Source organism: Felis catus, chromosome D3, assembly GCF_018350175.1.
Source record: "Felis catus isolate Fca126 chromosome D3, F.catus_Fca126_mat1.0, whole genome shotgun sequence".
Taxonomy (NCBI): Eukaryota; Metazoa; Chordata; class Mammalia; order Carnivora; family Felidae; genus Felis; species Felis catus.
In genome coordinates, this window is record NC_058379.1 from 81291536 (window position 1) to 81319149 (window position 27614).

The 27614-nt window shown below is 41.7% G+C and overlaps 1 protein-coding gene and 1 long non-coding RNA gene across 6 annotated transcripts in view; one reads left to right on the forward strand and one right to left on the reverse strand.

Moving 5' to 3' along the window:
- Positions 1–27446, reverse strand: LOC102899514. Its single transcript, XR_441613.3, has 4 exons — positions 27287–27446; positions 10621–10734; positions 8469–8597; positions 1–113 (listed from the first exon to the last, which is right to left on the reverse strand). It is a non-coding gene; the product is annotated as an uncharacterized LOC102899514 (long non-coding RNA).
- Positions 1–27614, forward strand: part of SERPINB7 (serpin family B member 7) — a 66018-nt gene that overhangs the window by 12854 nt on the left and 25550 nt on the right. The window contains exon 1 of one of the 5 annotated variants that reach the window (XM_019815398.3): positions 1549–1641. The exons of 3 other annotated variants lie outside the window; for them this stretch is intronic. The gene's annotated coding sequence lies outside the window, so the exon portion shown is untranslated. Of the gene's footprint in view, positions 1–1548; positions 1642–27110; positions 27169–27614 lie in introns of those variants that run through there. One more of the 5 variants, XM_003995244.5, reaches the window with a different exon arrangement.

The window sequence follows — 27614 nt, forward strand, 5'->3', positions numbered from 1 at the left end:
GTGGTTCCATAAGTCAGTGATGCTGGCTGACTTTATTTAACACAAGCAGGGATGTCTCCTTATTTCAGCACACAGACACGACATCTCCATGTTCCACTGTCACAGGGCCATAGCTGTATTTAACGACAAAAGCAAAGTGACAATAATTTTGCGAGGTGGATAGGATTTTTATTTTCCATATAGATCATGGTGCAATGCAAACATGAAAAGTCTTCTTTCAAAAATAATTTAGGAAATGTGCAGGTGGATATGAAGGATGTTTATAGTCACGGCCAACCAAAAATACTGCTTGGACCACAATTAATTAAGTACATATTTTTCAAATGCTTACCAGGTCTCTTACATTATCTTAAATCTTTGGGATTTTAAAGTAGCATGGCTTGCTTTCTGTGCTCAGGAAAAGATCTTATAGGAGGGACTTAGAACTGACAAGGTAAAATTGTATCTAAAAGGTAGAACATTCAGTAAAATATATGTTGAAAACATATTATCAAGAATGAAAGAAATCAATATGGGTGCATGCTCATATAGAAGATGGTGAAAATGGGGAGACTTGACATGGACCTTGAGTAGTGGGGTAACATGTAGATAGAAGAGTATTATAGGTACAGTTCTCATTATAGATACAGATTTTCCAGGACTGGCTCAATCTGTTATTACGTTAATAACACATTTATTAAATGCCTACTATATACTAAGTACTTTGCATATGCTACCTATAATCCTCTCAACCATTAATCCTCCCCATTTTTCAAATAAGCAAAGCAAGATTTAGAGAGCTTGCCAAAGGTCGCATGGGTACAAGGTGAGGAGCTGGAATTTCCAGTATACCACACCCTTCTGTATTCTGCCACCAAAAGTGTGCTTCCCAGAAGACATATCCTGACATCTGGTTCGGAGTATATGGTCTCTGCCATGTATGGGTCATCAGTGTTTCTCCAGAGTCGCACATTGCCATCTGTCATTGGCAAAAACCATCCATGTGTTGCAAGCTTATCTTGAGATCTGGGACTTGAGTCGTTTCATCTTCCAGGGACACCATTTGAACTCTAGATAGTGAGTGCCCTCAGAATGGTCTCAGTCCTGGGCAGAGGCCAGGACCGTCTGAGTCCTGCACCTGGTGCTTGGCCCCTCTTGGCTCTGGCTTACCCTCATGTGCATCCCTTCTTTGTGTTCTATTCTGCTGGCTCTGATTCTTGGCTCTTGACTGATAACCTGCCCAACATCCAGGTACATACAGTTTAGATGGGGATGTTTTCTTTCTGTGGTTTACTTGCTCATGAACAAATAGTAGGATGAATAACAGACACTATGGCACCACCCTAGGCTTCCTGCTGAGCAGGGGGCTGCCTTATGCCTTCCTGAGCTGGACAGGGAAGCCTAGTTGGTATGCCTCTTTGGGTCCCCTCCATGATTTTCGTACTAGTGCCGTCTGGGAGAGGGGAGGGACTTCCGTGCATTGCTGTCACTACTGCTGCTGTAGTCACCGGCCTCTCCCTCAGGCGTTGAGCCAGTGGGAATTCTGGAGAACTTTCCCTGGACCTTGGCAGAGGTGAGGTGGGAGGAGTGAGGAGTCAGGAGGGAGGAGGCAGGAGGAACCTGAGCCCATCAGTGCAGGTGGCAGAACTGCAGTGGGAGGAGGTAAGTGGCATTCTTACGCATGCTGGGTTATTCTAGAGTATTCTCAGACACCCTAAAATGGATGACAACCCCCAGAGCCTGAGGGCTGTCTGTGTGAGCATTTATCTGCCTTCAGAGGAACAGCTTTGCCACCAGCATCTGGGTTTCTGGAAGCCAGACAATGACTTGCTTGGTAAAACTGTAGCCTTCTCTTGCTTCCCTGAAGGCATTGTAAACTCCCCTGTCCTTCTCTATTCTCTTCAGGGTTGTTGTAGAGTGATTTTGCGATGAGGATGACAGTGAATGGCAGCTTCTATCTCACTGGCCGACATATTGGATATAGGAAAATCAGCTTTGTTCTTTACAAAGAAAGAACATGTGAAAAATGCCTGCCAATTGCAGAACAAAGCCATGCTTATAAAAGATAACTTATGCACTGAATGAATACACTTAATGCTTGCATCTGGGCTTTCTATCCCCCAGGCGTAACGACATGAATAAATATGTGTGAATGAATGAATGGATATTTACAAGCTAGTGTTTTCTACTTTTTTTTTTAACAGCAAATGATCTAAAACCCTGATGACAAGTTGCATTCCCCCCCAAAAGTCTGCTACGTGTTAGATGCTCCCTGTTGATGATATTTTCATTATTATCAATGATATTTGGCAACTTCTAGCAACAATGTTGAGAGGCTTGAGCTTGTTGTTGTTGTTTTTAGTAATGTTTGGAGCTTTTGAGTACTTGATAAACTTATTCAGAATCAAAAGTTCTCCAAAAAAGGCCAAAGCTGGGTACAGCTGAGCTTTAGAAGGCCTCTGTACTGTAAATGTTGTCTTCTCTAATAATTTATAGCCTGGATATCTCTGCTAGTATTTTTGCATTCGATAAAGATGGACTAGGGAGTGGGCTTCTCATGGGGCCCCCAAACGGCATGACACAAGAGGAGAGGAAGGAAAAGGACTTTTTAATTTGTGAGGCCCTGACATCTGCGGTTAGAACAGAACTACAACAGGAAACCTTGCATTTAATCAAAGTTGTAGCTGGAAGATTTTGATCCAAAGTCTATGGTAGAGTTTTCAATGCTAACATATTTGAAGGGAAGCTTATATTTATATCGATAAATCGAGTTGCATTTATTCCTTGACAGGGATGAAGTAAAACTATTCTGGAAGTTTATCTTAGAAAAGAGATGTGAAGTCTTTTGTCTGGCTGAAAAGTGCCTGGAGATCCATATAGAGCAGACTGAAAACCTCAGTTTCACACTAGGGAAGTGTGCTATTCTGTTCATGTTTCGTGACAGAGTATGGGGTCTGGGTTTGCTCCAAAGCAAACACAGATTTCCTCCTTTATTCTTTGAGAAATAATCAGATTATGTTTTCCTGTCTGAACTTGGTAGTGTTGCCATAGGTGATGCTGCCTGGAACACCAGCAAATAGATAAAAAGCTCTACCTGTGACATTTTCTAGATACAAGCCCTCCAGTCTTAGAATGTTCCCCAGAGGTGCAAAGATGGGATAAGGCTGGTTGTCCGGGCCATCCAGAGAGAAGCTGGAGCCCCAAGGACGGCAGTGCATGAGATTCTCTGTGCCCAAGCCCTTCCCTCCAGCTCAGTCAACCTCACTGGCTTCTCTCCTTCCTTGTTCCAGAAGGAGTTGGAGCATCGTCTCTCCTGGAAAGCCTCCTGCAGTTAGTTGCTCTGCCTGCCCCAAAGCTCTTTCCAAGTATCTCCAGCCATCACAGAGCATGGACTGTTGGAAGGAGGCAGGGAAAATGTTAGTAATTTCCTAGTGCCCACAGTGTTTAATCTGAAGTGTTGAATTGAGGTGGCATTTCAGGCCGTAGCTAGAGGCTTCCTGTTTTGTTTTTTTTTTTTTTTCCTATTTCTGAAATGAAGAAAAACAATTTTTCTATACTTCTTTTCTTCTCATTTCCCCTCCTCTCCCCCACCTTTTTTCCCCCCAATTTTTCTTTTCCTATGAGAAGTTGAGAAATTTTGGGGTTAGAGGAGGCATGAATAGGGACAAAAATCAGGGATAAGATGCAAAGGACCCTGATTTCTTTCTACTGGTCCCCTTGGCATTACAATTAGCCTGTTTTAATTAATGGCAGACACTGGAGTTTGCAGGTTGACTGAACAGAATTCACTTACAATAGTATCATTTTAAAGGTGAGTTAGTGAGGCAAACTTGAAGAATTTTAAAAATCTTTATTCAACTATGGACAAGAATTGTATCACATCACCAGTAAAAAGTCTACAGTTCTCTATATAAGATCATTGTAATGGTTGACCAGTATGTTATTACCTGTCGCCAAAGGTGGAAACAAATAGCAATAACATTTATTGGGATAAATATTAGGGATTTATACATGAGCCTTTGAAGTTTAAAAGTAGGAAGGTACTCATCTCAGGCACATGATGTTATATAATGAGAGCATGCCGTAGGGGATACAAAGTAGAGACCAGAGCTGTTTTCTCACACCTGTTGCTACCTGTTTTCAGGCTCAGATTATGAACTTTGCTGTGTGCCAGGTCTCATAAAGTCATTACACGGGGTGGGTTTATGAAGTGTTTCAGCAAAGTGGTTGGGAATGTGTGTTCCTGCACATGGACAGTGACTGGCCATTTCTGTCCGTGGGGCACAGAGCATCTATTTATGAGTGGTTTGCTCCCAGCCACACCCGCAGGACCCGCAGAGGGATCCAGTGACAACACCACAATCTAACAGCAGTCCCAGCCCGGTCTCTTGTTAAAGGTTGTGAAAGCCAGGCAAGCCATTCATCTCATATGACAAAGTGGGTCTGGACCTCCGCTCCATCGCAGTTGAAATCAGGGTGGAGGATAAACAGAGGTTCCTGCTCAGTATTTTGGGGGGAGCTGGTGAAGGAGATTCTGTGAGATTAGAAGGCATCAATTACCTAGGGTGGTCAGGCCTGGCACTCCCAAGACTTCCTGGCAGCTTCCTCCAAGACTCCTGTCCTACATTTTAGATTTTGCCAGTTATTTGCAGAGTTTTGGGGGGACTCAGTGTGTGTGTGTGTGTGTGTGTGTGTGTGTGAGAGAGAGAGAGAGAGAGAGAGAGACAGAGACAGAGAGAGAGACAGAGAGAGAGAGAAGGAGGAGAAAGAGAGATGTGAGGAAATGGAAACACAAGGACTCTGATTTCTTTGTAGTTGTCATAACAGTGAATTAAGTCTTTCTTTTCTCAAATTCTCTACTGCTTCCCAAGTTAGTCACCATTACCATTTTGAAAGTTTCTGTTCTGTGTTTCGAGTTGGAAACATAGAAAGTTTATCTTCCTTGCCTAGGAAATTTGGTTAGCTACAAAACAAAAATTTGGATTCTGGGTTTTCTGATTCTTATGGAGTCAAATGATTGTGCATAAATTCTATTTATTACAGCATGTGTACCCTTGGAAAAGCAATTGAATCACTTGAAATTTTCAGCTGAAAATAGGAATACCAAGAGTGACAATAATAAAATAACGATATTGAGGGATATGCTTGTGAGGGTCAAGAGAGAGGCTAATTTGCCATTGCCTTCTTATACTTTTAGTTGGTGTAATAGTTTTAAGTTATAAAGTTGGATAGAGGTCTGTCAAGAATCAATTGTGTGGTTTGCCAAAGTCTTTAATCTCATTGATTTCCAGAGGGCCATTTAATGCTTTAGGGTAGGAGTTGGCAGACTTTAGCTCTCAGTCCAAACCTGATTCTGTAAATAAAGTTTTAGTGGAGCATAGTCATGTCCATTTGTTTCCTTACTTGCTATGTCTGCTTTCACACTACAACTGAAAAATTGAGCTGTGAAAGATGGCCATACGGCACACAGACCCAAAATATTTACTGTCTGGTCGCTCACAGAAAAAGTTTGCCAACCTCTGCTCCCAGGAGTTCCTGATGAGATAAACGGTCTCGAAATTTCTGCACTGCAATACTCAGTCTTTCATATAATTGTCAACACTGGACACCACACTTAGCAAAATATCAACAGAGCTCCTCTTCGAGTTCACAGTCTAGTTTGCCTCTCTGGTAAGTTTTAGTTTCTGAGGGATGCTTTCCTGTTCGCTTGTTTGTCCCTCAACTGCAAGTGGCTTTACCAGGAGGGTGTGTTGCCCGCATATTCTAGTAATTACTTCTTAAAACCTTCAGTGTCACATTGCCACATTCTCACAGCACCTGGCCCCGCCCCTGTCATGCACACACTTTGTACAACTGCCATCACTAACTTTGGCCTACGTGGCAGGCAACAAATGGCACGATTGGTGTGACTTTAAAATATTTACAGATATAAAGCCCCAGAAATCTTTATTAGTATCATGACCACAACTTAGCCCAACTGCCGACCCATGCCCAGAGCCTGACACCATCCGCGGAGATGAATTCTTTTTCCTCAGATATTTGTGCATGTCCTGGCTGGTGAAGAGTGGCACATGGGACTTAAATTTTATAATAAACAAATGTTCACTGCCTAGAACGGATTAGTTAATATAAAGTGAAGCAAAAAGTCATGAACTCCTTTCTTAAAGATACTACCTGATTCACCGAAGCCCTCAGAAATAGAACCACTGTCTAGAAGCTGGCTCTAAACACCAATGGCTTGGCTCTTACCATCCAGTCTCAAGTCTTTTGTGTCTGGCCCCTGGAGAGACAGTGGTTGACTGTAGAGAGAAGTTTCTGGGACAGTTACAGGGAAAAGATGCTTTAGTGCATGGGCCCGTTTAAACAACCAGATCCTCCTAGCATCTGGATTTTTGGTATATGTGACATACACAAGACTGTCATGGAAACCCTGGTGGCCGTGTGTGATAGGCTTCCCTCCCTGACCCTCCCTCCAAGGTGAACGGCCGCTATGAGGCCCCTCCTCCCCACCTTTGGCACAGAGCCCAGCTCTTCAAAGGCATTCTCCCAGCATCCAAGTTCACTTAACAGCAAAGAGCAAGAATTTTACCTCTTTGGCCAGGGTCCAGGAGCTTTAGTAAGCCCTAAATATTTAAGAAAGATTTCAAAGGGATACCAAGACTTGATTGGAATCGTCACTGGACCCACTTCTTGGTGGGTGGTTATCAAGCAATTGTAATGGATCACATGCATGGGTACCCATGAAATAATACTTGCCCTTCCTGTGAGCAGTGCTTTATGATCTATTCTATTTGTTTGTTCTCATGTGTCCTATACTATTCTGTCTTATCATGTACCAATGTATTTCTTTTTTTTTTAATGTTGATGTCCATCCACTAAATTTATTTCATTTTCCCCAGTGGATTATAATATGCAGTTTGAAAAGCAACATTCTAGGTACATTACTGACTCCTGCCTACTAAAATTGATGGCTAGGAAACAATATATATTTTCTTTCACACATGACACAGCATGACACAGGGACCTATTGGAGCGCTCAGGCCTCTCTGGACATACACAACTTTTTTCCTTCTACAACTGGATGGGTTAATTTAAAATCCTGATTGTCTTGTTAATTTTATTATCTAGATTTTTCTCTTCCTTTCTTATTTCCCCTAGTCTGTCTTTTTTTTTTTTTCTTTTTTCTTTCTGCCTTTGACCAGTAGTTCCATCGGCCACTTAAAGGGTTGCCATGTTCCCTACTGTCCCTGAATATTTGCATGAGTGGCTCTGGCTTCCTTTCTTCCCCTCCAGACTGGATCAAGTCCACTTGTCTCTGCTGGGTTTCCCTGCTCCCTCTAGTTCTCAATGAACTCTATTTCTTGGTTGTTCAGACAACACCCCCCTGTGGCACTTTTCATGCTGCCTTGTAATTGCTCATCAACTGTCTCCTTTACCAAACTTTGGGCCCATTGAAGGCTGAGACGGTGTTTTAATTTACCTACCACGGCATCCCCACAGTGTGGCGCAAGCCTAACATCCAGTTGGCTGGCCCTTGATGAAAATTTGTTGGATCAATGAATAGATAATTTGGAACTGCTGACTGGAGGGGGAAGAACCACTAGATGAAGGATTTGAATGGGCAACCTTATTAAAATAAGTTCGATGGGGTGCCTGGGTGGCTCCATTGGTTGTGGCTCAGGTCATGATCTCACGGCTTATAGGCTCCATCTCCACGTCTGACTCTGTGCTGACAGCTCAGAGCCTGGAGCCTGCCTCAGATTCTGTCTCGGTCTCTCTGCCCTTCCCCCGCTCATGCTCATGTTCTGTCTCTCTCTCTCAAATATAAATAAACATTAAAAAAAATTTGGTTCTGTTAATAGTCGTCTTTGGTTTTGTGAATGATGCCAAAATGTCCATAGAATTTCCTCCCGAAATAATACTGTGAGGTTTTTTCCCTCTTATCTCTGGTGTACAGTCTTTGCATCTTCATTCAGGTCATACTTGCCCAAGACATTCTACTACTGCTGAGTCTGACTTAAAGATTGTTATGTGCATTAGTATGTGGATCAGATGGTAGGAGACACAGTGGCCTCCTAGACATGTTTATGGGCTGCAGGGAAGTGGGAAGAGATTATATGCATATTAAGGATCCTAGCTTCAGGCACATTCATGAAAGACTGCATGTGCCAAGGATCTGATCTGCATGGTTTTCATTGGCATGGTTGTTGATTGGGTATCGTGGCTGTCTCAGCCAGTGCACATGGGGGTTGGTGCATGCAAGCAACTGGGCTTGTTCTCCAGCAGATCAGATATCTAAGAGGAAGTATTTTCCCTCGCAGTGGCATTTTCATCTCAAATTTTGTATCGATTCAATTGAATTAATCCTATATCTATGGAATATAAGAATATAATTCATTTTATCAATATTTAGTTAAAATTTAACTTTAATATGGTTGATGGCTTTCAACTAATTCAACATGGGAAACACCACTTCTCGGAAAACTCACCAACAAAAGGAGATTGTTTAGTCCTCTCTTCTTTCTGTAATTTCATTTATGGAAGGACTATTGTTAGTTTCTACTAAGATAGAGGTTATTGTAGTGATACAGCAGACACAGGCATTGCCTTCATGGGGCCTAAAGTATAAAGGAGAGACAGACATTAAACAAATACACATATACATAGTTGTAAGCTCTCATAGCTTAAGAGCTATAGTTGTCAGCTCTAAAGGCATATAAGCAATGATGGTGGTTTGGACTAAGGTAGTCCAGGAAGAGATGATAAGAAGTGGATAGACCTGGGATAGGTTTTGGAGTAGGAGTTCACTGTAGGACTTGGCAATGGATTGCATAAGTATGGGGGAGATGGAGAATTCAAAGGTTACCCTCAAAATTGTGTGCTGAACAACTGGACTAATAGAAGTTCCATTTACATAGAGAGAAGGGCTGAAAAGGAAGAACAGGTTTGGGGAAAGATCATGAGGGAAGATCATGAGATGCTTGTGAGATGTCCAGTAGACATTAGAATATAGGAATTAAAGGAGATCTTGGGTCTGGAGATGCAATTTTGGGAGTCCTCGGTGGTGGGTGACCATGGAAGTAATGGGAGTGGCTGAGATCTTCCAGAGAGAGGGTGGGAAGAGAGGACCAGCATTTACAGCACGAAGCAAACAGGAAGATCCAGCAGAGGAGACTGAGGATGGGTAGAGGCTCCACTAGGCTTTCATCCACCTCTGAAGATGTCCGAGGGGCAGGAGCACGCGCAGGAGACAGAGTGAGAGGCCTGAGTTTTGTTGATCCATTTGACCCTCACTTGTTCTGTGGTTTTTGAGCATCTTCTCTCTTCACAACCAACTGCTATGAACACTTAACTTTTTAAAACAGATAGGTAAAATAAGGGCTCTATTAAACGTGGCCTCTCCAGGTATGAATATTTAGGAAGAGAAGAGTCACTTAACATAATGACACATTTCACTATATTCAGTGGCACATTCTAGATTCATTTTTATGTATTTGACCATAAAAAAATAACTATGTAAATATCATAACATTTTAAATTAAACATTGAATTACTCTCATGCCTATAATATTAGCAGATAATTGTGAATTAAGAGGCTGATAAGATATGTTTGAGGTTAGGTCATATCCTTACTTTCAGACTCCATCAGAAATAAAGGGAGGGGGGCCCAGCTACTGTGGTCTAGTGTTAAACATATTCTATAACCTTGGGAATTGGGTGGATGAGGTTAGCCACAGACTCACTTTGTAATTATGGAAAGGAATAAAAGGATGGATGAAAGTCCAACTCCAGAAAGAGATTGAGCACCCTAACCAATATCACACAAATCTCTGCTTTTCATTATCAAAATATAGACATCATTTTTCTGAACTGCTACAGGGAATTGTTGAAATCTTTATGTCTTCTCTATGTAGCTTTGTGCTACAAACTTTCTTGCTGCTTATGTTTGAGATAGTCTAGTTTCAATATTGAAAACACTGGTAACTAATCCACTTCGAATTTATTAGTGGGTCTAAAAAAGGCCCACTCATAAATAATTTTATTTTAAAATAATCCTGGGGAAGTTATAGCCAAAACTAAATTTGGTAATGTTCCAATTCATCAGCTGCTTGACCTAAAGGATTATTACTTGTCCACATTTTAAGTAGTTGTTGTTAAGGTGTTAAGGGAATATAAAGCATTTATGTAGAGTACTTTTAATAACAGAAAGTCAGAGAAAGGTTAGGGGCTGGAGCTAGGAGAGTTGCAGGTGTTAGTGATAGCTTTGATTTGGGTTTAGTGAGGCAGAAATTAGTGGCCATTGGGCAAAGAAGACTATAACTAGCTTCCTTTGTTAAAGATCGTGTCCTTGGAACATGCACTAAGTTATTTTACTAACGTGCACTAAGTTATTTTACTAATTTTTGGCAACTTGAATTCTATCATCTCACCATGCCATGCTTTGGGACTTGGGAACATATTCCAGGCCAAGGAACCCAGAAAAGAACAAGTTTGACCTGTGTTTCTAAATGGGTCACTATAAAGAATTGCATTACAAAACAATTACAGTTGTGTAGTATTTCCCAAGTTATGAAAACAGAAACTGCATGCCATTTATGTGGTATGAACTGAATTGAAGGCAGGCCCAACAGTGAAACTTACCCAACCTTAAGGGTAAAAGAAAATTCTCCCAAGACTTGGACTCTTATGAGTGATGGATGATCTGACACGTTTGGGTGAATTGTTCTCCGTCACTTACATCCTGGGTCCCAGGATCTGGAGTAGAATAATGTGAAAGCAGATGGGATTTGGTTATCTAACCTATGAAGATGCCACCTCTGTTCTTCTGCAGACTGTACCCCAGTGACACTGTTTTTGGATGTTTCACGAGACCAAATTTGTTTTCTGTCATATTCAGGTAAACATGGAGTGACCGAATAGTCTGGCCCTTTGAAGGAAGTCAGGTCTCTGCTTGTTTGAGTTCTGTCTCTATCTCTTTCTACATCCCTTGTATGTTCTTTCCTGCTCCTTCCAAGCTGCTGATGGAAGTGTCCTGAGGAGCCTTCATACTAGTCTTCCAGGAGTGGCTGTCATCAGAGAAACAAGGCTAGTCTCCTTAAGGAACACATGACTCAATGTATTTTTAAAATCACAGACATTAATTCCACTATACTCTGTAATGGGATGTTTTTCTTGAAAAATAAATCTAAAATTCTGTAGAAAATTTAAGTGAATTGAAAATAGTCAAGACTGTTTTGAAAGCGAGGAGCAATTGGAGGGACTTGCCTTAGCAAATACTGAAACACACTTTCATGAAACAGTTTTAATTCACTGCAGAGAAATGGACAGATGAATGGCATGGAATAGAATGCAGAAATAGACTTACATAGTTAAAACTTAGCTTGTGATGAATGGGACTCACCCAGATTTGGAGGGAAGAGAGTTTAAAGGAATACTAGTAGGATAATTGATTATTATCATTATTAAATAGTAGATCTTCATTTCATAACAAAAAATAACAGAAAGAAACAAAACAAACTAGCAGAAGACATGGGCAAGTAGATATTGAATCTCAGAGCACAGAGGGAATTTTTAAACATAAGAGCAGTAGAGGAAATCCCGTATTTTTAATTGCATAAACATTTAAAATAGGAGTGGGGAGGAGGGGAGGGATGTATAGGCAGAGCACAGAGGATTTTTAGGGCAGTGAAACTGCTCCGTGTAATACTATATACTGGTGGCTATGTGTCATTATACATTTGTCCAACCCACAGAATATATAATAAGAGTGAACTCTAATATCGACTATAAACGTTGGGTGATTATGATGTGTCATTGTAGGTTCATCAGATGTAACAAATGTACCACTTAGGCGGGAGACATTGTGTGGGAGGCTAGCTATGAATGGGGCAGGGTGTATACGGGAAATCTGGTTACCTGCCACTCAGTTTTGTGTGAACCTAAAATTTCTCTTAAAAAAAAGTCCATTAAAAAAATGTCTTTTGTGTATGAATTGCCTGGTCACGACTTTTCTACATTTTTTCCATCAAGTTTTTGGTCCTTTGCCCTTCACATTTAAAACTTCTTTACATATTCGAAGTATAGACCTTTTGTCTGTGGTGTATGTTGTTAATGTTCCTATAGCTTGACTTGGTTTTTGGTATTTTTTGACACGCATTAATTTTAATTTTTTAGTCACATTTATTAATCTTTTCTTTTACTGTCCCTGGATTTTTACAAAGCCTTTTTCTTCACAGAAGTTAAAGAGGAATTGACCAGTATTTTTTTTTCTAGTACTTCCATGATTCAGTTTTTTACATTTAGATCCCTATCCATTTGGAGTTTATTCCTATAGATGGGGTGAGATATGGATCTAATTTTATCTTTTTCTACATGACTACCCAATTGTCCCAGAGTTGCTTATTTAAATGTCCATCTTTATTCCATTGATTTGAGATGCTGCCTTTATCATATTTGGATTTTCCATAGGTATTTGGATGTAACTGTAGACTTTCTTTAATGTTTCTTTTATGCCTGCTTCTTCATTGAATTCTTTAATTGTTTGATTTGCTCTTATTACTGATTACCTATGGCTGTCCAGCTATACTATTATAGCATCTAGAAAATACAGGTGATTTAACTTATTTTTTTCATCCACTCTTATTCTTCTGATTGAGTTCTCTTGTCTAAGGGAATTTGCTCCTACCTTCAGTGCAAAGCTGAGTAGTAGCAGAGATAGTGGACATCTTTTTTTCTTCAGCATTTAAATTATTTTTTTTTAATCACGAATGGGTATTAAGTTTTGTCAGTGGATTTTTCATCATACGTCCGGATAATCATAATATTTTTTCCTTAGATTTATTAATATGGTATATTATAGCAGTAAAATTCCTAATATTGAGCTAACCTTGCCTTTCTGTAATAAATTCCACAAGGTATTGGCGTATTGTTTTCTTAAGGTCGTATTGGATTCTATTTGCTAATATTTTGTTTAGAATTTCTGCATGAATATTTGTGATGTGTGGTATGTGTCCCCTCCCTGCCCTACTGTCTTCCTCTGGTTTAGGTATCAATGTTACACTTGCTTCAGGGAAGGAATTGGGATGTTTTCTTTCCTTTCAGTGTTCTAGAATAATGAGCACTGGGACTCTGGTCTTTGGAAGTTTGGTAGAATTCTAGTGTCAAACCATCTGTACCTGATGTTTTCTTGTGGAGTCGTTCCTTAATAATGCTCTCTATTTCTCTAATGGAAATTGGTCTGTTTAAGTTTCTCAGCTCTAATCTGGTTTTAGTAATCTGTATTTCTTTAGGGAATTATCCAATTCATCTGGATTTTCCAGTGTATCTGCATTTATTTGTTTGTGTGTTTTCTATTTCTTACAAAAGTGTTTGAAACTGCTAGTTGTAGCATTTTCTAATAGCTGTTTTAAAATCCTCATTTGGGGCACCTGGGTGGCTCATTCGGTTAAGCATCTGACTTCGACTCAGGTCATGATCTCACAGCTCGTGAGTTCGAGCCTCGCGTCGAGCTCTGTGCTGACAGCTCAGAGCCTGGAGCCTGCTTTGGATTTGTGTCTCCTTCTCTCTCTGTCCCTCCCCACTCACACACACTCTCTCTCTGTCTCTCAAAAATAAATAAATGTAAAAAATATTTAAAAAAATAAATAAAAATAAAATCCTCGTTAGATAATTCCAACACCTGTATCATCTTGATGTTGAAATCTATTAATTATCCTCTGTCATGTGAATTGGGATTTTCGTGGATTTTGGTATGATGATTAATTTTGAATTGTATCCTAAACATTTTGAGTATTTTGTAAGGAGACTCTGGTTTCATTTCAATCTTCTCTTTGGTAGGATTTAACACATTTATTATTACAAAGCACGTCCTGCCTCCCTTTGGTAGGCTGTGGTTTTAGTGTCAATTTAGTTGCCACAATCTTTGCAGTACTATTCTGGTCTGCCCCACTTCTGCATTATCCAGAGGCCTGTGTGAAACTGCACCACAATTCCCTTCTCCCAGTGTTTGCTTTATTGATTCTGTTTGGTTTTACAGATGAGTGGAACAGGGGTGTGTGCCTGGGGCTTCATATACAAATTTGAAGGATCTTTTTTTTTCCATCTCTTTCCTTTGTGTGATCCTTCTCAAACTCTCTAGTTGGGAAAGGAGGGGGCTACTTGTTTGTTGGTTATCGTATGCTTCATTTTCCTTCCTTCAGGGTGGTCAGAGTGGACAAGATCCCACCTCAAAGACTGTGCTCTCAGTGTAAATGGGAGGGAGTAGGGTTCTATTTTCTGTGGCTGCAGCCACCACCAGTGGCCAGACGTGTGACACTGTTTGCTTGAGGTAGGGTGGGGACGCTCACCGTGGTTTCACCCCACTGTCTCTGCCGCAACCAGGCCAAGGTGAGGGGGAGTTGAGGCGTTGCTTCCTTCATGACAGCTGCCTGTAATTGTTTGGGTGCGGTCTAAAGGGCTCTGTCCTGCCGGGCTACCCTCTTCCTAGACCTCTGGCTGGAGAGAACAGGCTTTCCTTCAAGATTTCTTTCCTGTCCCTGGTAGTACTTCCAAAGTATGGAACACAGGCTGGAATGTATAGGAGGATAAAGACCCAGCTGTGCCTCTAGTTCTGAGGTTCTAGCCTTTCTTCCTCCTTTTTTTCCCACCATTCACAGTCGTCTCATGGCTTTTATCCAGGGATTTTAGTTGTAATTCATAGGAAAAAATGGGGTGGGATATGTTTTTCCTATTCTGACTAGAACTGGAAACCAGTGTCATTATTATTATTATTATTATTATTATTATTATTATTATTATTGTAATTTCAGTTTCTATTTTCCCTTTCCCCTAGGAGTTAACAGGACGTTTACTATCTATGTGGAAGGGTCTTTTTGTGCTCTGTTTTTGTTCGTAAACTCTAGTTTTGCTGCGATGGGTCAGAAGGTGTTGTTTGCAGTACTCCCTTGTTGAAGCCACTGATGGATGCTTTCTTTGTGAGACAGTATATGGTCAAGTTCTATGAATTAGCCATGGGCATTTGAGAAGAGTGTATTCTCTGTTCTCAGGATATAAAATTCATATAGGTCCATTAGATTTACTCTGATGACTATGCTGTGTAAATATGTTAGCATCTTACCTTATTTTATTGCCATTTCTTTCTCTGTCTCACACACACACACACACACACACACACACACACACACACGCCAAAGAATGTTACCACCCTTCACCAGAATAAAGGAGGATGATAGTCTCATGAGATGTAATCAGAGTGGGAGAGAAGCTGAACTTCCAAAAGATGTGCATACACTTTGCATGGTGGGGAGGAGCGGTGGGTCCCCTGCCATTAGGTGTTCCGTGGGCGGGGATACTGCAATCTTGAGTAAAACAGGAAGGGGTGAATGGAAGGTGGGGCATAATCGTGGTGAGGAAATATGTATTTGTGATACAGGGAAGGATATTTAGCTGCTGCTGTGAGTGAAAGTTTGGGGGTGGGAAGAGAGATCTAAAAAGGATCTAGGAGGGACTTTTTGTGTGGCAGGCTTTGCGAAGTCCTTAGAATGGTCTCTTTAAGGAAGCTAATAAATGGAGTGGGATATGTGTTTTCTTTGAATGTGACTTTTTCTTAGAGTTTATTTATTTTGAGAAAGAGAGGGAGAGAGAGAGCATGAGCAGGGGAAGGGCATGGAGAGAGGGAAAGAGAAAGAATTGGGGCCCAATGTCACAACCGTGACATCATGACCTGAGCCAAAATCAAACGTTGGATGCTTAACCTACAGAGCCGCCCTGGCGCCCCCAGAACCATGATGTTAAAGGATGAGGAAATAAAAGGTTATAGAAAAACTAAATACAAAGGTTTCCCCTGCTATCCTTTTGTAAGCTGAAATGGCCTCAAGCGAAGAAGAAGAAGCGATTACTATTAATTTACATGGCAAATATTTGAGTATTCTCTGACCCCAAAATAACCCCTGTTAGGCTTTCCTGGTACCTCAGGACACAGATGCACCAGTAAATGGAGACAAAGCCCAGATGCTCACACACACAGTTCAAAGGTCTGGGGCTTGCTGCTGAGACGCCTTGTGCGGTTCCCTGGAGAGTGGAGCTGGGCAAGTACCACTCTCGCTGCTAGGTTAGCGCTGCCTCTACAGTGACTCCTGCAAAACTCATTTTGTACCTTTTCTCATGAAAGAGAAACTCCTCTTTGGAATTATTTCGGTTACACCTACTGATGCAGGTCTTTCCTTCAAAGCCAAGTGGTTTAACTTGGAGAAGTGGGGGATGTCTGTACATCAGTTATGTTCAACTTGACCACCAAAGTTGTTCAAAGCTTAATGAGTCTGCAGATTTAAAATCTTTATTTTTCATGAAAGATAGGTGATATTCCAGTTGGGGTGAAAATATAATTCAGGAAACCAAATGGGGCCGATTATTGCATTTATTTGGGAAATTGACATTCTGAGATGGAAAAGTGGACTCTAATTTGCTTCTTAAGAAGCTAGAACTAAAAGAGTTCAAATAGGAAAGGTTACTAAGGAGCAACAGTGATGACTCAATTCTTTGGGAACTTACCGTTTATTATTCTGTTGTTTGTGACCATGACCCCAGTGCAAAATGACATGACAGAAATAAGTGGAAACCAATAAGGCCTCCAATATTTGAAATTCTCATGGGAAAAGATTGTAGGACGTTCCAATGACTGCATTCATTGAAATGTCGGAGGAGAATGCTCCATCACGGTATTTATGGCCAGGTGAGAGCTAAGCTCGTTCATTTCATAAATAAAAGGGGGAAGAAGAAAGTGGAGGAGGAAGAGCGAGAAGGGAAGATTGGGTAAATACATGTAAATAAGAGATGTAGACTAATGGAATTCTTTTGTGCCCTGCCCATCTCGCAACAACAGAGAATACAAGAAATAAAAATAGACCTAGCATTCAAAGCATTTAGGATGAATTAACCATGACGCAATATGATATTAAGCCATGGAACTTGCTGCTGCAAGGTTTTACTCAAATAGATAACTTAGATTAGAGGATTAGATAGGGTATACACAGTTTATAATAAAATTTCAGTGTCTGCAATTCAGAACAAACGAACGAAACACCAAACAAAACAAAACGCAAATGACTTCAGCTTCCAGGGAGGGAGTGTCGTAATCTATTTTAAGATGTGTAGGAAATTTCCCTTAAGTAATGTTTTATTGCTATGCTTTTTGATGGATTTTAATAATAACCTCCAAAACTAGTGCTGCTGAAGAAGAGGCAGAAGCGATGCAGTTTGAATTCGTTGCTTTTCAAAGGAAGTGGCCATAACTGTATTGTAACAGTTAAAAATTGTGTAAAGAGAAACTTCAGGGAGAAAAGGTGAAAACATCGTTACGTCAGTAAACAGTTTAGTGTAGTGAGAGGACTAAGCGTTTTGGAGGTCTGCAAACTTCCTCCCAGTTTTCCTCCTACTCTCTCGCCTCTTGCTTCTGCCTTGGATACTTATTCGATCGAACTGAATCCTACCTAGCCCACCAACGAGAATTCAGCAAGCCCGTGGATTGCAAAACATAAACCTGAAATGACAGGTAGATCTTGATTAGACTATTTGCATACCTCAGAGTGTTCCCTGCCAACTCTAGGAGCTCACAGAGGAATATTTGATGCTGAAGAGGGTGACGATGATGGTTGTAGTAGTGGAAACAGTCAAAATACGGCAGCCTGGTCCTCAGAGGTCTCCTACAGGTCTCTGTCCCAGCTCTCAAACTTGACCTACACATGAATGCTATAAGGGACCCAAACTGGTCTCTTTCCCCTTCAAACAGTGAGGACATGAAATGTATATTTTATCCTTTTTTTTTTTAACTTGATTTAATGGTGTACTATTGTTCTCTTCCTAGACTGTCGTTCCAGTAGACATTTTAAATTGTTGTTGTTGTTGTTGTTGTTGTTGTTTTTAATATTTAAGAGAGACAGAGACAGAATGTGAGTGGTTTAGGGGCAGAGAGAGAGAGAGACACTGAATCCGAAGCAGGCTCCAGGCTCCGAGCTGTCAGCATGGAGCCCGACGCGGGGCTCAAACTCACAAGCTGTGAGATCAAGACCTGAGTCGAAGTCGGATGCTCAACCGACTGAGCCATCCAGGCACCCCTCCAATAGACATTTTAAAATTACACTTTATTGTTTCTGAAGCACATGCAGAGACAGAGACAGAGAGAAAGTAGTCTAAAGCAAACCCTGTATACACCAACCAGATTCAACAGATTCAACACGTGGCCAGTCTTGTTTCATCCCCACGTCGTTCTGCCACATCGTGGGGTTATTTTGAAACAAATCCTTAATAAGGTGTCAATTTTAATGCTCAGGTCAGGTCTTTCTGATGTGAACATCCTCTCCCGGAGTAGCCTTCCTGCTTCTCTTCATTCTAAACACACAAGTTCAAAACCGGCATCATCCATGCTGCAATCATGACAACTTCAGACTGCGAGGATCTCAGCCTCTGTCCACTTACAGACAGAGTGTAAGTGTCTAAACTCTATACACTTAGACTGTATATTATTTGTCAATGCCACTCCGTATCTCTCCTTCTTTGTATGCATTTTAATGTCCTTTCACCCTAAGTATACTGAAAAGTCCATGAGGACAGGGACTTCTCTTTTCACTCCCCGTATGTGCTTTTATCATGCCCCTTTTAGAATCTTACTATGGGAGGCACGTAATAAAGAGTTTTTGTTCTGTTCCTTGGGAAAGTCAGCACTAAGCCGTAGGCCAGTCCCCTTTCAGAGCACCCTTCTAGATTTGCACCCTCCAGTCTGCCCTCCCCGTTAGTATTCTTTCACCACAGAAACTGTATTCTCAGCCCAACTACAGAGCTCTCTAATCAGAGTTCACAGCCTCCTCAACCCATACCTCATATAATCGTGAATTTATTCTGAGTACTTGCTACAAATTCTTCTCAATGGAAGCTGTTTACTCCCTATGAACTCCTTATCTGAGGCCAGGAGAAGAAGGTAGGAGGTTTACTCTGGCTCTCCACCATCATTTTCAGAGAATTTTTCTATCTTCTTGTATTGCCTTTTCGCCTTTCTCCCATCTGCCAGATTCTTAGTTACCCCCTTAGAACTCTAGAGGACTTTGGCATCTTAGTTACTGTTTTTGATTTTGCTTCCAAGCGTTCCTGGCTTGAACATTCACGTTGGTATGCCATCTAATATCTAGCCTCCTGTCTTCCTCAGCTGCCCATTTCTCTGAGCACGTGTGGACCTTGTTATCTGCTGAAGAGGGTCCACTTCTGAAGTTTTGAGCCCTTTACCCCAGTCACATGTACTGACCTTTGTGTGGCCCACATTCCCAATAAACATGCTTAGTAACATCTTGTCTTCCAGCATAGTGATGTGCATAATCTTATGTTCCATCATTTTTTTAATAAACATTTTAAAAAATGTTTATTTATTTGTGTATTTATTTATTAATTTTGAGAGAGCACACCCATGAGTGGGGGAAGAACAGAGAGAGAGGGACAGAGAGACAAGGAGAGAATCCTAAGCAGGCTCCACTCTGTCACTGCAGAGCACAACGCAGGGCTTGATCCCATGAACTGTGAGATCATAACCGGTGCCTTAACCAAGAGTCGGATGCTTAACTGACTGAGCCACCCAGGTGCCCCACATTCCATCTTCTCTGTAGCCCGCCAAGGCTCACCATGCTCAGGGCAGTTACAGGAATTTCGGGTGGGAGCCCCATGTGTTAATGTCCATGGTTCTGAAACAGTCTCTGCTCTGGGATATTGTGAAAATGGTCATGCTCTCTCTTTATTACGCTATGTCTAACCTGAACTTTGTGGTCCACCATTTCAACCACACTTTCATCAACACTAACTTTGAATCCACCTCATCTGCATTTAAAATTCAAAACCCAACCATTTTTTTTCCTCTGTGCTGCTCTTGGACTTCCTGCTGCTACTGCGGAGAAGTCACGCGACCTTGCTACTTAGCTCCTCTTCGGGTAATTTCTAGCCACAGCTGGTTGCCTGGACTTTGTAAGTCTCATTAGGGGTCTAGATCCTTGCTGTGCCTATCTTGTAAATGGAGAAATGTCTCAGGGATCCTTCCCAATGAGGTTTTAGTCTTCTTGCTCTGGACCCTTTGTCTGGTAATCTCAGTCATGGTTTTAGTTACCATCCCAGTGTCAAAGATTCCTAAATTCGCATCTGCATTGCCAACTGCCTCTTTCATAGACAGACCTGAATTTCCAAGTACTTTTTTTTTTTTCCAGCTGGATGTCCTCTAGGCATCTCAAATTCAACATATCAAAAGCAGACCTTGTTACCTCTTCTTCTCCTGTCCCACATACTCTTCCTGCTGGGTTCTTTGTCTCTGTTCATGACATCGTCCGTCACCTATCCAGGCCGCAGAGCCTACGGGGCCTCCAGCCCTCCATGCCACCTCACTAGGTACTTGCTGGGCTATTCCGAGAGCACACTGTGTACAGCACTTCCCAGGGGCTTGCACTCCTGCTGTTCTGTCTCCCCGGAATGCCTCTCATTTTCTCCATTTCCCAAGATCCAGCTCAAATGCTTGCTCACTTCTGAGGCCTACTTAAGACTCCCACTTCCAATTAATTATTCCTTCCGTAGAGCTCTCACTTGTTTGCTTTTCTGTCATAACATTTATTTTACCCTAAGCCCTTTCATTAATTCAATAGTATTTATTAAGGCGGAATGAAATACCAGACGCTGTCATAAACATGAGGGAAGAAAGAGAGATGCCTTTGGGTCTAGCTAGACTACTTTGTTTTATTCCCCAGACTTCTGTTGGAAAGAGTGGGCATTTTATTCACTTTATATTATGCCTTTAAAGAGAATATATGCCTAGTGGGCCATTTGAGGATAGTAACAGAAAAACATGCTTCAGATAAAGCCTTTGTATTAAATGTTAAAGATAGAAAGTGCAGTAGTTACTTTAAAGAAAATGCAGACATATTTGGGTCATATGATGGCTCGGTAGTCCCCCAAAGTGCCTACTTATTATTGTTTAATTGAGGCAAGGAGCCTATCCAAAGGATGTTCATGCATAGGCATTTATGGGCACCACGGGCGAGTGAGAAAACAAGAACAGAGGAACCTCTGTTATTCGTCTGGTCCTAAGGATAAGCATCAGCCAAAGAAACTGTTAAGATGACAAATCCTGGGAGATGCATCCCTGCTAGGTGCCTGGCAATACAGTATAATATGAGCAGGGAAGGGAACTTCTTCCCATTTCTTCATGGGGCCAAATGAAGATGTTGAAAACCCCTCCATGACAGTTGAGAGGGCACCAGGAAGGTATTCTTGGTAGGGACACCGGTGCTCCCTCATTGAGCACCAACAGCAGTAACAAGGGTGAGGGAGCCTCAAGGATCCTGGAGGTTGAGGATGTTGATGAAGGTACCAGGACAGACAAGAAATATGGAAGGCTTATGTGGTGGTTCCAGCTGATGAGCAAATTTGTTTCCTTGGGAACCCTCAAGCATCATAGCAGGCTTGAGTCCTGAGTAAATAAGTGAGGGCAAGAGACAGTCAAATTTAGCTTATTACAATTTATGAAACCTCATCTGTACTCATGAACCGGTGAGGCCTTTGGAAATTGGGGTTGTTGACGTGTGGCAAAGGAGAAGAATTGACGTGACACACCAGTTCCCATAGCTGAACTTCCTTCCCAGACTTACATCACTTTGGGATTGGTTAGTTCTAAATAGCCTATTGCAAATACGGTAGTAAGAGAGTTGCCTGGGTTAAAGTGGAGAAGGAAGCAATGATGAGAACTTTAATTATGATTGACTCTTGGTAATTCCAGGAGGATTGGCCAGTTTATGTGTCACTCGAATCTCTTACCTTTTACCTATTGGCTGTTTCACCACTTGGAAGTACTTTCTGCCTACAACAAGTAGATAGATGGTAGGAAGAATTTGAAATTCAATGTATTTCAGCTCTGTGCAATGAGAATACAGAGAACAGGAAATCCATCTGTAACCCTGTCTTCCGTATTAACAGCAGCCTTCTCCATCAGAAAATTTATTGAAACTGCTAAGTCAAAATCAAGTTTCCCGGATTCATTGTGACTTTATTTTTCTCTACTCTTATATTACTCATAGACCATCATGGAAATAAACAATCCATTTGATTTTGGATAAGCTAGTTGGATCTCCTTCTTCCTGGGAAAGAAACAAGACTAGACAAAATTGACAAGCCACTGTAAGATTATGGCCCTTTCAGATTCCAATAGCTCTTTACAATAGAGGATCCAGTAATTTGGGTAAGCGTTGGCGACTCTTTGGAAAACATTCAGCGAGAAGAACTAGGCTTGTAGTTCCTTTTGTGCACAGCAGACGCGGGTGGATACAGCAGGGAGCTCAACCATGTGATGTTAGCACAGACACTGGAATGTATGCCCCAGTATGGTATGTTCTGATGGTAAAGGTGTCAGCACCCAGTTGGTCCCAACCTACCTTTGTCTACACGTGGCCACTTAAGCAAGGGGCAAACCCATTTCGATGAACTCTAGCCAGTATTCTAGGAGGGAGAATCTAGGTGTTGTAGATGTGGCTTTCCATTGCCAGATCAGAAGGGTGGAGAAGAGTCTGGCTGAGTGACAAGAATGAACTAACACCCCAAGTTTCAGCTTCTACCTGAGGCTGCTGCATTCAGGTGTGCATCTAGAGAAGCCAGGTGGGATTACAAACCCAACAGATATGTTTCTGGAAAATTTCGGGCCAGAAAAAAACTGGGATAAAGGGAAAGTAGGGGAAGGATGGAGGACAGGACAAAAAGAAACCAGTGAAAATAGTCTGAGGTCCAGATGAACATCTGAGTCTGAGGAATGATGAAAATATTGTATTAAATTCTATTTTAGGCCCTTAAGCTAAGCACATTTACACAGGATAGGGTTGAAAGGAATTAGAGGATTAGAGATCATCGACAAGGTGTGATAAAACTTTGTAGAAAACTCACAGAGTCTCTGCTGTCTTTTTTTAATCTGTTGATGATCCTTCTCACAAAGGATATGTTTTGAGACAGGCTGATAAATACCGTAGATCCTGAATTTCTTTTTTCATGTTTACATTAAAACCATTGGTATTGTAAAGAACAGAGATGGGCAAGTTACACCTTTACATTTTGGGGCACCGGAGTGACTCAGTAGGTTAGGCGTCCGACTTCAGCTCAGGCCATGATCTCGTGGTCTGTAAGTTTAAGCCCTGTGTTGGGCTCTGTGCTGACAGCTCAGAGCCTGGAGCCTGCTTCAGATTCTGTGTCTCCCTCTCTCTCTCTCTCTCTCTGCCCCTCCCCTCCCCCACTCACACTTTCTCTCCCCCCCCAAAGACAAATAAAAATGAAAAACAATTTTTTAATTTGACTCACATACAAACTGAGTGAATCCCATAATGACCGTCTTTATCCAGAGACTATTCTGAAACCTGGGGCGAAGGTCTAAATGCTTGTTAGCTTCTTTAGAGACAGTGCTTGCTCTGAGTCACAGGGAATCCATCCCAGAAGGTAAGTCTACACATCAATAAGCGGGTGCTTGGGCAGGGAGGGTGTAGACTGCACCCGCAGACAGCCTTTAACACCTAATCCTAAGGTTTTTAGAAAAAAATCTACTTAGGGATGCTTGTTTCTTTTTATTGGCGGGTGGTGACTCAGGCTTTCAGCTTGCCTCTTTCAGCTTTTGTCCTCTTCCTAAGTGCGCAGGGAACACATGGAGGCTGAACAGTCCAGAGCAGCATGGAAATATTTCCTTTGTGAGAATGCATCACTTTGAGAAAGGAGATCAGATTCTCATCACTGCATTTGTGCACCGGGGATGTGGGTATGAATATGCATTATTGATATGCATATTCAAAAGGCTTCTCCCATTTCTGCTGCAGTAGGGAAGAGGAAAGCTCCCTGCTGAATCTCCAGAAAGATGTAGAAAAATGGCCAATGATCTCATGCAGAGGCCTGAAATCTCTCCAGGTCACTTCTCCGGAGGGATTGCTGGGTTTGGGGGTTGCTGGCGGGAACACGGAGACCCCTGGTCTCCATCATGCACTGTGTTGGTCTGGTCTCTTGGCCTTCTCTGACATCCTACTCTTTACCTCATTGCCACTCTGTTTATCTTGGGCTCAGGGTCCCCAGCCCATCCTCCATCAAAATCTGCACTCAGGAATAGACCAATTATCAGTCAATGTACAATGCACTTGCTCCTATTTCGGAGGTATTTTATTTCCTTATGTATTTTGACCGACTTTTTAAAATTATGAAATATAACTTGGATACATACAAGTACATACATACGTTTTATGTATGCATATTTACATATGCAGTTGTATATGTACACAGTTTAACAAATAGAACATTTTCAGAACCTCTGACACCTCCCTCCTCGTTCTTTCACCAACAAAAACTTCCTTCCCCCAAGAGGTAAGTAGAGCTAAGTAAAGGGAATCATTCCCTTAACATACATAGTCTGCCCACCTATGTAGGCATCGTTAAAAATGCAATTTTTCTTGGCCGGATCTTTTCATAAAGGGAATCGTAATGTGTGTAGTCTTTTGTGCCTTACTTCTGACTGTGGCTTGGGACCCCACCAGTCACGGTGATTTCAGGCATCAGTGAGCAGATGAGGACATATTCTTAGCGTCAGGAATACATGTCTGTCTCAAGATAGTTTGAGTTGAATGACCATGACCTGCTGTGGAGCACAGTTTTGGGGTGGGCTAGATGAGCAACGGTCTGGGAACTGTTCTTGCATCCAACCAGGACTGAGGGGGTCCCAGGATGTGGGACTTTCAGGCAAATTGGAACCGATTGAATACTCAGTTCTTTTGCCCACATATCAAGCTCCATGCCAACAGTGGTCCCTTCCCCCACTCTTAACTCTCAGCTTTCACTCCCAACTGCCCACTAGTCCTAAAAGCCTTCCCCATTCCTCCTATGAAGGAGGATGAAAATCTCTCAAATATTTTGAGAGAGAGAGAGAGAGAGAGAGAGAGAGAGCGAGCGAGAGCAGGGGAGGGGCAGAAGGAGAGGGAGAAAGAGAATCCCAAGCAGGCTCCAGGCCCAGCAGAGCCTGACTTGGGGCTTGTTCCACGAGACCATGAAATCATGACCTGAGCTGAAATCAAGAGTCGGATGCTTAACTGACTTAGCCACCCAGGTGCCCCCCCAAATCTCCATATATTATGTATCACTGTATTATTTCAGAGGGATGGAACTATAACACTAGAGGGATAGTAGCAGTAAAACTCCAGATTCTGGAAGGCAGAATGCTACATAAAAACAGTTGAAGTGATCCAACTTCTTATACTGTGTGTAATCACAGGTAATATGATATAGCAAAGGCAAAGTGAGCATTGAGGAGGATTAACATTTTCGAGGGCCCATCCTGCAGCCAACGCTGTACTGGTGTATATAGTATCTACGTACGTGCACATGCATTCGTATGTTTTCAAATAAAAATAAAAATAGAACTGATCTGAATTCTTATTTTACAGATGGGAAAATGGGGGGCTCAGAGAAATGAAGTTATTTGCTCAAGGTCACACAGCTAGTTGAGTTGCCTGGCTGGAATGGGTTCCTAGATCTAGTATTTTATCCATCTATTTGCCAAGTTCATGTAGGATCTAAGCAGTGAATGGTCTCTAAAGGAGACCAAGGAGACCTCAGAGCTGATGGAGTAGACCAGCAGTGCCCTCCTCCCTCCCCCTCTCACCCTGCTTCTCCCATAACAGGAAAAACAACTCTCAATGCTTCTGTTTTTAAAACCACTTCATTAAAGTATGATTGATTGTGGTGGTGATTTCATGGGTGTATACTTATCTCCAATCTCAAGTGCTTGTATCTTTCTCCAGACATCTCAATACCATGCTAATGTTGCTTGGTTTTTTTGTTTTTTGTTTTTGGTTTTTTGGGTTTGTTGTTGTTGTTGTTTTATTTTGTTTTACATTTTACTCTTATGGATTATCTGTAGACTTCGTTTCATGGAAGGAAGATATGCTTCCTGGATTCCCCCTTCCCCACCCACCCCCTACAATTTCCTCCCAGCATCCTTAGAAATCATGAGTCTTGTTTAGATCAGTACTTGGTTGTTTAAATCATTACAACTAAGAGAATATTATCCACAGCTGAACTATAAAGTGCAGTAGAGGGGGGGCGCCTGGGTGGCTCAGTTGGTAAGCATCTGACTTCAGCTCAGGTCATGATCTCACTGTTTATGAGTTCGAACCCCATGTCGGGCTCTGTGCTGACAGCTCAGGGCCTTGAGCCTGCTTCAGATTCTGTGTCTCCCTCTCTCTCTGCCCCTCCCCCACTCACTCTGTCTCTGTCTCTCTCTCTCTAAAAAATAAATAAACATTAAAAAAAAAAGTGTAGTGGGATATATATTTCATGTGGAATCTGTGCTTTCTCACTAATTAACAATTATATTCCCCCCCCCCCCACCCTTTTTTGTTATTTGTTTAGTTTCCAGCGTTCCTATCACCAGCTCATTCCTCTCTGGTGGAGATAGGTATTACGCCATGTTTTATATACGTTCTAACACATTTATCCCTCTGATGGGATATTCACCTTAGAGAACTTTCAACTTTCAATGATCAGGAGATCAGGATATTCCCTTTTAGCATTAAAACATACAACTAAATGAAGGCAGGGTGGGAGAACCGCTTGTAGGAATAGCGTGTAAGGCAAAATGAGAAACACTATCTATGTGAAGTAAAACCTGACAACTCCTGAAAGACTGAGCTCCCCTGCTCTCCCAAAAACAGAAATCCCCAGTCTTGGGGCCAGAGCAGTGCCTCCCGGCACTCTGTCCTCCAGCTCTTTGCTCTCTGCCCTCCTCTAGGGAGGAAGCCTTTCCATGTGGAAAAATACCAGGTGTCCCACGATACATGAATATTTACATATACTACATAAAAATACGATGTGATGTTAATATCAAATTAGATAAAATTCCATGCTAAAATTTGACTATTAAAACCTATCTGTTTTGACTACTTTGAATTGGATCTGTAGGACATATGTGACACATTTCTCTTCATTTGCTTTATAAAGGGCCTTAACATAATTGCATTTTAATGCCATTATTTAAAATTTCCATGGTCATCACAAAAGGAAGCAGGGAGTGTCTGAGTCAGAGGCTTTATATTTCAGAGTAATGCAAGGAACTCTTTCAGACTCACCCAACCAGCTGCTAACTTCCTCTATGAAGAGAGTAAGGTAAATATTTCTGAAGCCCACAACTTAAAGTCTGGCAGACACTTTGAATGAGAGTCAAAGAGGTTAAGAGAAAGGTAGAGAGAGAGTGCGAGAGAGAACAGTGGCTGTTTCACTGTACCTGAGGGTCTGAACTCATCAAACAACATCAAAGTCATTGTCTAGTCCTGTCGTCAGCTTCTCTGTCTTCTGGCTTGTCTATGGCTGAGTGTATGTGGTGTCGTGGGGAGGATGGCAGGCACCATCATGCAGGGGATCAGCGACAAGCTGAATACCTCATATTCCATTTTGGAATAGAGAAACAATAGCAGGTGGGGAATTCTGTACAAATCTAGATTCTGTATTTCCAGTGTTTTTCTCCAAGGCATTAGGGGTTGGAATATACTAAGTTTTGAGATGAGAACTGAACTTTAAAAATCACTCAGCAAGGTTTTTGATGACAGAGTTAT